Source organism: Mauremys reevesii, linkage group 14 (assembly GCF_016161935.1).
Source record: "Mauremys reevesii isolate NIE-2019 linkage group 14, ASM1616193v1, whole genome shotgun sequence".
Taxonomy (NCBI): Eukaryota; Metazoa; Chordata; order Testudines; family Geoemydidae; genus Mauremys; species Mauremys reevesii.
This window is the reverse complement of record NC_052636.1, coordinates 44,474,765-44,481,887: the sequence shown is the minus strand read 5'-3', so window position 1 is coordinate 44,481,887 and position 7,123 is coordinate 44,474,765.

The window sequence follows — 7,123 nt, the reverse complement described above, 5'->3', positions numbered from 1 at the left end:
TCTCCGAGACCGCGACCTGGAAAGACGTCTCTCCGGTGGACCGACGGAAGGAGGCCTTATCAGGGCCAGCTTGCCAATGGATTGGATAACCCGCACCGGTGGTGCCGGGGGTTGAGGCTGCATCGACTCCGTCAGCGCGATGAGCTCTCTTGCCATTGAGAAGGTCTCCGGCGTACAAGGGAGAGTGAGCTCGAACATAGCATGAGCCGGGGAGCTATGTGGCACCAGACTCAATGCAGTACCGGAATTGATGGTGCCGCGCTAGGAGGAGCTGCCAACTGCGTTGTCGGTGTTGGCGGTGCCGCAGCAGTTACCGGGGTCCGACAGATGGACTTTGATGTGTGCTCCTTCTGCGAGGATGGGGTCGGAGCAGTACGTCATTTCCCAGTCGGGAAAGGAGCAGTGCGAGGCGGTGCCGGCAGATGCTGGTGCCGGGAGTCCTTTTTGGTACTGGAGCGATCCGGTGCCGAAGGTGCGCTCCTCACCGACACAGGTTGGATGGACGGTGCCGGCACCGCCACCGCAGGACTAAGGGCCGATTCCATAAGGAGCTGCTTTAGTCGCAAGTCCCGCTCCTTCTTCGTTCTTGGCTTGAACAACTTGCAAATTCGGCACTTGTCTGTCAGGTGGGATTCTCCTAAGCATTTTAGGCAGCAGTCATGAGGATCCCCCACCGGCATCGGCTTCTGGCACACCGAGCAGGGATTAAATCCCGGTGCCTTGGGCATGAGCCCACACCGGGTCAGAGGAAAGGGGGCTACTCCCCAAATCCCCCGCTTAACTATATACACTAACTATTAAAATACGTACTAAAATTAACTATAACTACAAGAACTTGAACTATATACATGATAAAGAGTAAATAACTACAAGAAGCTAGGGATATGGAGGTCAGCAAAGCCACTCTCCACTGTTCCAACGACCGTCACGGGCGGTAAGAAGGAACTGAGGGGCGGATGGGTCAGGAGCAGGGCGGCTCTAGGCACCAGCGGGCCAAGCGCCCGGCAGGCGGCATCCTGGGGAGGCGGCATTTGGCTCGGTGGAGCTCCGCCGGCATGCCTGCGGCAGGTCACGGAGCCGGGACGGCGGACCTGCCGCAGTCATGCCTGCGGCGGGTCCCGTCTTCCAGCGGCTCGGTTGAGCTCCGCAGGCATGACTGCGGCAGGTCCGCTCGTCCGGGCTCCGGTGGACCTGCCGCAGGCATGCGGCGGAGCTCCACGAGCCAAATGCCGCCCTCCCAGGATGCCGGAGCCGCGGGAAGAGGGGACCCGCCGCGGGACTGGGGAAGGGCGGCGCAGCGCTCCGCGCTGCTTGGGGCAGCCTACTTTGTAGAGCCGCCCCTGGTCGGGAGGGGTATATATCCGGTGCTATAGCGGTGCTGACCCACCGAGTGTTGCTAGGGTAAAAATCTTCCGACAAGCACGCACACTTACTGGAATGGATATGAGCAAGCACTCAAAGAAGATCTATATTTACCCTGAGGATATGACCCCTACTAGGGACAATAATGAACTGAGAGACCTCCCAAGGGCTTTGTTAGGCATCCCAGATGTTTCCTTCAGGCACTTACAGATTCTGGGTGGTTTAATGTTTCCTCACCTGTGCAGGGAGATCTCAGGATCTCTCTTTCCTCTGAACCTTGGAGGTCTGGGACGCATGGCTCTTCCCCTTGTTCCAGCTGGGAGATCACATCACGCTGGAAAACTAGAAACCCTGCTCAGATGAAAGAAAACAAAGGAGTTCAGTTGATTTCATAAGACTTGGGCATAAAAAAACATTCTATTACTTTAACTTCAGTGCTTAGTGTGACCTGGTGCGGCAGGGGCAGTTCTCACTGAAAATGCCAAAGTTAGGGCAGGCTGAAAAAGGGAGAGCAGATGCTCCCAAAAATGGTGGTTAACACTGAAGTTAAACTCACCGACCAGTCACAAACACGGGTTATCGAGAAGCTGAAAAAAGAAATCACGCAGCCCCCTTTATTGCATCCCAGTTCTCTGACTCCTAATCAGCAGCGAGGTCCAGTACAGTGAGAGGTTATTTAAAAACTCTGCTCACATAAACAAAGTGTTCTTCTGACCCCAAAGGGTCAGCCACATCACCAGGTCAGTATAGGTTTGGATATTACCCAAAATTCCATCCTTCCAGACAATCCTTTAGCATCTAAACTAAAGGTTTAAAGGAAAGAAAGACAGAAAGAAGTTAAATGGGAAAGCAGTCAGATACATTCCAAAATGGATATATCAGGTTCTTAGCAGTATTGGTGAGTTGCTGGCTTGAAAGTCTGTCTGGAACACATCCACAGATTGGATGGGTCATTCAGTCCTTTGTTCCAGGGTTCAGTTTGTAGAGAAGGTGCTCCAGAGGTAGGAAGGGGGATTGAAGACAAAATGGAGATGATGCAGCTGCCCTTTACATTCCTTTTGCCGTGTGGCTTGTACTTCCTGTGTCCCAAACACAAGCTTCACAGCACGTGACATGGAAAAGCCTTGGAGTTCTCATTACACAGGCATACCCGGCATGTCTTGCTGACTCAATAGGTGTATCCCTTGGTCCTTTCCATGGGCTCATTGTACGGCTGATGACCCTCAATGGGCCATCAAACAGGCTAGGCAGTGTTGATGCTAATATGTCTGGGGGTGTCACCCAGAAACACTGCACCAGTCTGGAAATACAGATATACCCTACATATCTATAACACACAATACAAAGGTGATACAAACATAGAAACAAAATTATCATACGTGGAAAATCATAACATTTTCACTGACACCTGGCATGGCATATCTAGCACGATTCATTGCAATTTTATCAGATTATAATATTATTTTATTATTAATACCAAAGTGTCTCACAATTCCATCCAGTGTCACACTTGGTAAACCAGTGAATTTCAGGACTAGTTCCCAGGTCCTTGAAGATGCCGAACACTGTGCTTATGAGGGATTGAAATACCCACATATCTGCTGGGAACACACACTCAGACACTGTGTCAGTCTACACCCTATGTTCACTCTTCTAGAAAATTATGATCAATTTTGTACACAGTATGGCTTGTGAGGTATCATTTGAAAACGCATAATCTACTGAATATTATCCTCCTGTTAAAATGTGTAGTAACACTGTATGTAAAGTTATGAGATTTTACTGTATGATATTACTCAAAAGTTACAATTCTGGGGAACACCCACAGAGCAGTTCCTCAGAGACAGCAAGGCAAACAGCTGGTCAAACAGCCAGTCTCCTGCAGGGGGAAGGTGTGAAGACATTTACATTCCATCACAGGGACCTCTTGAAGCTGTTGTGGAAAACGACCACATGACTGATTTTGAATCAGCTCAGCCTGAGGCTCTTTTCTTGGTTAAAAGTGCGCAGGGGGCAACAGCTATTGGAATACTGTCCCCCTGAGCTAAAAATCACACAAGCCTTTTAAAGCTTAAAACCCCAAACAATGACATATACGTTGCACGTTAATTTCCTTATTTGGAATATATTGCAAAATATGATGCAGGTCAAAAGCAAGCTGAACAATCAGTTTCCCATATTCGGCCTTTCCTGTTATCGTTATCACACCTGGTGATATGGGAGCAAGACTCTGCATGTCTCAAGAAATGTCACTACCAACCTAGGCCATTTTCACATGCTGGGGTGCAATCCAGAGCAGTGAGGAGTTGTGTCATCTGTAATCCTGGGTGAGATTCAGTGTTCTGCTGCTGGAGATCCCTGTATGGATACCCTCAGCCAGCATTCAAGGATGCACCGAGAGGTTCAGAGACAGAGAAAGTGTCCTGGGAAGCTGGGAACAGGAAGCATGGGCTGGTGGGGTTCAGTGGAGAAAGGGAACAGGAAGGGCAGGGATATCACTGAATGCAGGATCTCAGCAGTACTGGATGACAGGATAGCACATAGTGCATCCCATTGGAAAACATAATCCCAACTATACATACAGAATGATGGGGTCTAAATTAGCTGCTTCCACTCGAGAGATGGATCTTGGAATCACTGTGGATAGTTCTCTGAAAACATCCACTCAATGTGCAGCAGCAGTGAAAAAAAGCGAACAATGTTGGAAATAATTAAGAAAGGGATAGATACGACAGAAAATATCATATATCATATTTGTAAAAACAGCAAATGATACACCCACATCTTGAATACTGCATGCAGATGTTGTTGCCCCATCTCAAAAAAAGATATATTGGAATTGGAAAAAGTTCAGAAAAGGGCAACAAAAATGATTAGGGGTATGGAACCGTTATGCCAGACCTAACCCCCAGTTTCACTTGAGCAAACAGGAGCTATTTGACACTGTGCGATACGGCTCCTGTGCTCTGTTCCCAAAGTGTTCTGCAGCAGGGGAGGGTCTGTGGCAGTGTGTGTGTGTCACTGGCATATTGGGGTGATGCAGAAACAGGACAGAGTATAGGTGGCATTGTGGGGCTGGCGTGAACTTTATCTTTTCATTTCCCCTTCCAAGAACCGAGGGGACAGGAACCCTTACCCAGCGAGGTCACAGTCTCATAGTTCTCATGCATGACATCCCAGTAGAGGACTCTCTGAGTGGGGTCCAGCAGAGCCCACTCTTCCCTGGTGAAATGCACAGCCAACTCCTCGAAGGTCACCAGCCCCTGAAAGAGCAAGAGTCCAACACTCAGAATCTCTTTCCCCACTCACAGCCCCACTATTTGTGGCAGAGAGGAGCCAATCAAATGGAAGCTCTGGGTGGATCGCAGTCAACAAAGTCCCACCCCCACCCTGCTCAGAGTATCCAGCAAATACCAGGGTGAGGGGACGAAGAGAGAGCCCCTTGTCTCTCCCAGCAGATCCATCACACACCTACTAGCCACCGACTGATACAGGAGATGGAGCCCCTAGCAGGGTCCAGGGAGAGCTCCCTGGTAGGAAGCCCAATAACCTCCCCATTGTGAGGAGCCGGATATGAAGGGAGAGGCAGCTCCAATAAGCCTGACTCATGGGTGCCCCCTTCATATCTCACAGCAGCCGCTGGTTAGTGAGCTCAGGCTCCAGCACTGGGAGTCTGGTCAGTTTGACTAGCTCCATGTAGGTGGGCTATTTTCTCTCTTCACAAATTAGGGCATTTCCACCTCCCAACCTCCTGGGTCTGTTCCTAGAATCTAGGGCACTTATTAAATAACTCCCAGCAGGTTTGCCACACCCTGGCCTCCTCCTTTCTCCACGCTGTGAATGTCCTGCCCGCTCCAACCTCCAGACCAGACTGTGCAAACCTTCCCCTCTCCGGTGTATTTGCTGTCCCTCTCCTCCAGCAGGAACCCACCAGCAACCCCCCAATAATCTCTACCTGAGTTGGCTCCACTGCAGCCATTTCTCTTCCCTGTCCCACGCCAGGCTGGGATGAGCTGGAGCAAAACATGGACGTCATTCTGCAGCCTGTCTGGGGGAGAAGGGCAGTTGTGGGCGTTTCAGAACCAGTTTTAGTTAATTTCACATCAGAATTCCCCAGGCCCCTTCCTGCAGACAGACACCTAGATTCTGCCATGCTGGGAAATGCTCAGTCTGTTTATTACAATGTAGATCTGGCCCCTCCTGCCATGCTAAGCCCAGACACATTTTTTACCTCCCTTCTCACTGCCCTCACCCCCTAACAAAGTCTCTGAACACAAGGCTAGAAAAGAGCAGAACCAAAGGAGTCACTGTGGGGGATTCCCAGGGACACTGACCCCACGGCAGCCACACCCCAGCAGGGGGAATATGGAGTCAGGAACTGGCTTTTCCTCTCTCTGATCCCTGTTTTGTTCACTGGAAAGTGGTTCTGCCCAGGGATGCAGCAATACATGTGTCTGGGTTCGAAATCTCTCCCCCCTCATTTCTCCCACTGCCCCTTTCAGTCTCTCCTTCCCCTGTCCTCTCTCCCTGCCCCTCTGGGCTGGGACAGTCCCATTCCTGGGGGCTTTGCTCTCCCATGGCTGGGTTTTCTACTGGCAATTACTAATGGGAGGAGCAATAGGAGGGGCTTTTGTGCAGATTCACTTTCTTGCCAGTCCCCAGCACTTTCCTGAGGTCTTTCAGTTACCTGGAGACTCTGGCTCAGAATTTAGTATTAACAGGGCCCAGGGCTGCCCTAGGGGGCTAGGACCAGCTGGAGAAAGTCATCCCCTGGGCCAGGCAGAGAAGCAGCTTTAATTAAGGTCACTTCCCAGCACAGAACCCCACTGGGGGAGCAGCTGCTAAGCCTGGTTTCCCAGATCACAACAGAGGCTGCAGCGTCTGACCCAGGAAGCTGAACCCCAGTATCCTGAGCAGAGAGGGACAGAGCGTTTGAGCAGCTTCCCTCCTTTAGCTCTCTGGGGAGAGCAGCTAATGAGAGCCCCTCCTCACAGGGAGAATTGCTGATCTCATTAGCCCCACTGTCCATCCAGAGTCACTCCTTGTCTTTCCATACAGTGACTCTGGATTAACAATGGTCTCAATGAAACCAGAGTTCAGAAACAATGAGTCCAGAACGCTGTGGAAGAGGCCATTGTGCGGCAGCTGACCCCTTCCCACCTCCCTCATCCCCCAGATCCAGGACAAGGACTGGACAATGGACTGGACAATCTAGGACAATGGAACTGGAAGTTCCTGCAGTTTTCAAGAGGGGAGAAGAGCAAAAATCTGTGATTTCACCTCACAGTGTCTGATAAGTGGCTAGAAAGTTATCACAGTGACTGGGCCAGGCCGGGGAATGCCGGGCAGTGCTTGGAGCCAGGATTCTGGCATAAGCTAATCAGGGAGAAGAAGCGAGGTCAGGAGCAGCCCCCAGAGCCCCAGCCAGCCCCCCCCCAGATACTCCCTGGGACCCAGCCCCCAGAGTCCCTGGCCAGGGACCTCAGATACCCCTCAGAGCCCCACCGGCCAGAGAACCCCCACCAGACCTTCATTGCCAGTTTGGGAATCCCAAAGGGTTCCCCCCACCAAGAGACCCCAACAGCCGAAGACCCCCCCCAAAAGGGACCCCCACTGGGAACTCAGTCCCTCACTGCCTGCCTAGGATCCCCCCCCCGCCCTCCAGCAGGATCTGCCCTGCCCTTTGCCTGGCACCCCCTCCTCCCCCCTGCGGGATCCCCTGGTGCTTTACAGGGGCACCCCCTGGCCTAGCGCCGGGGAT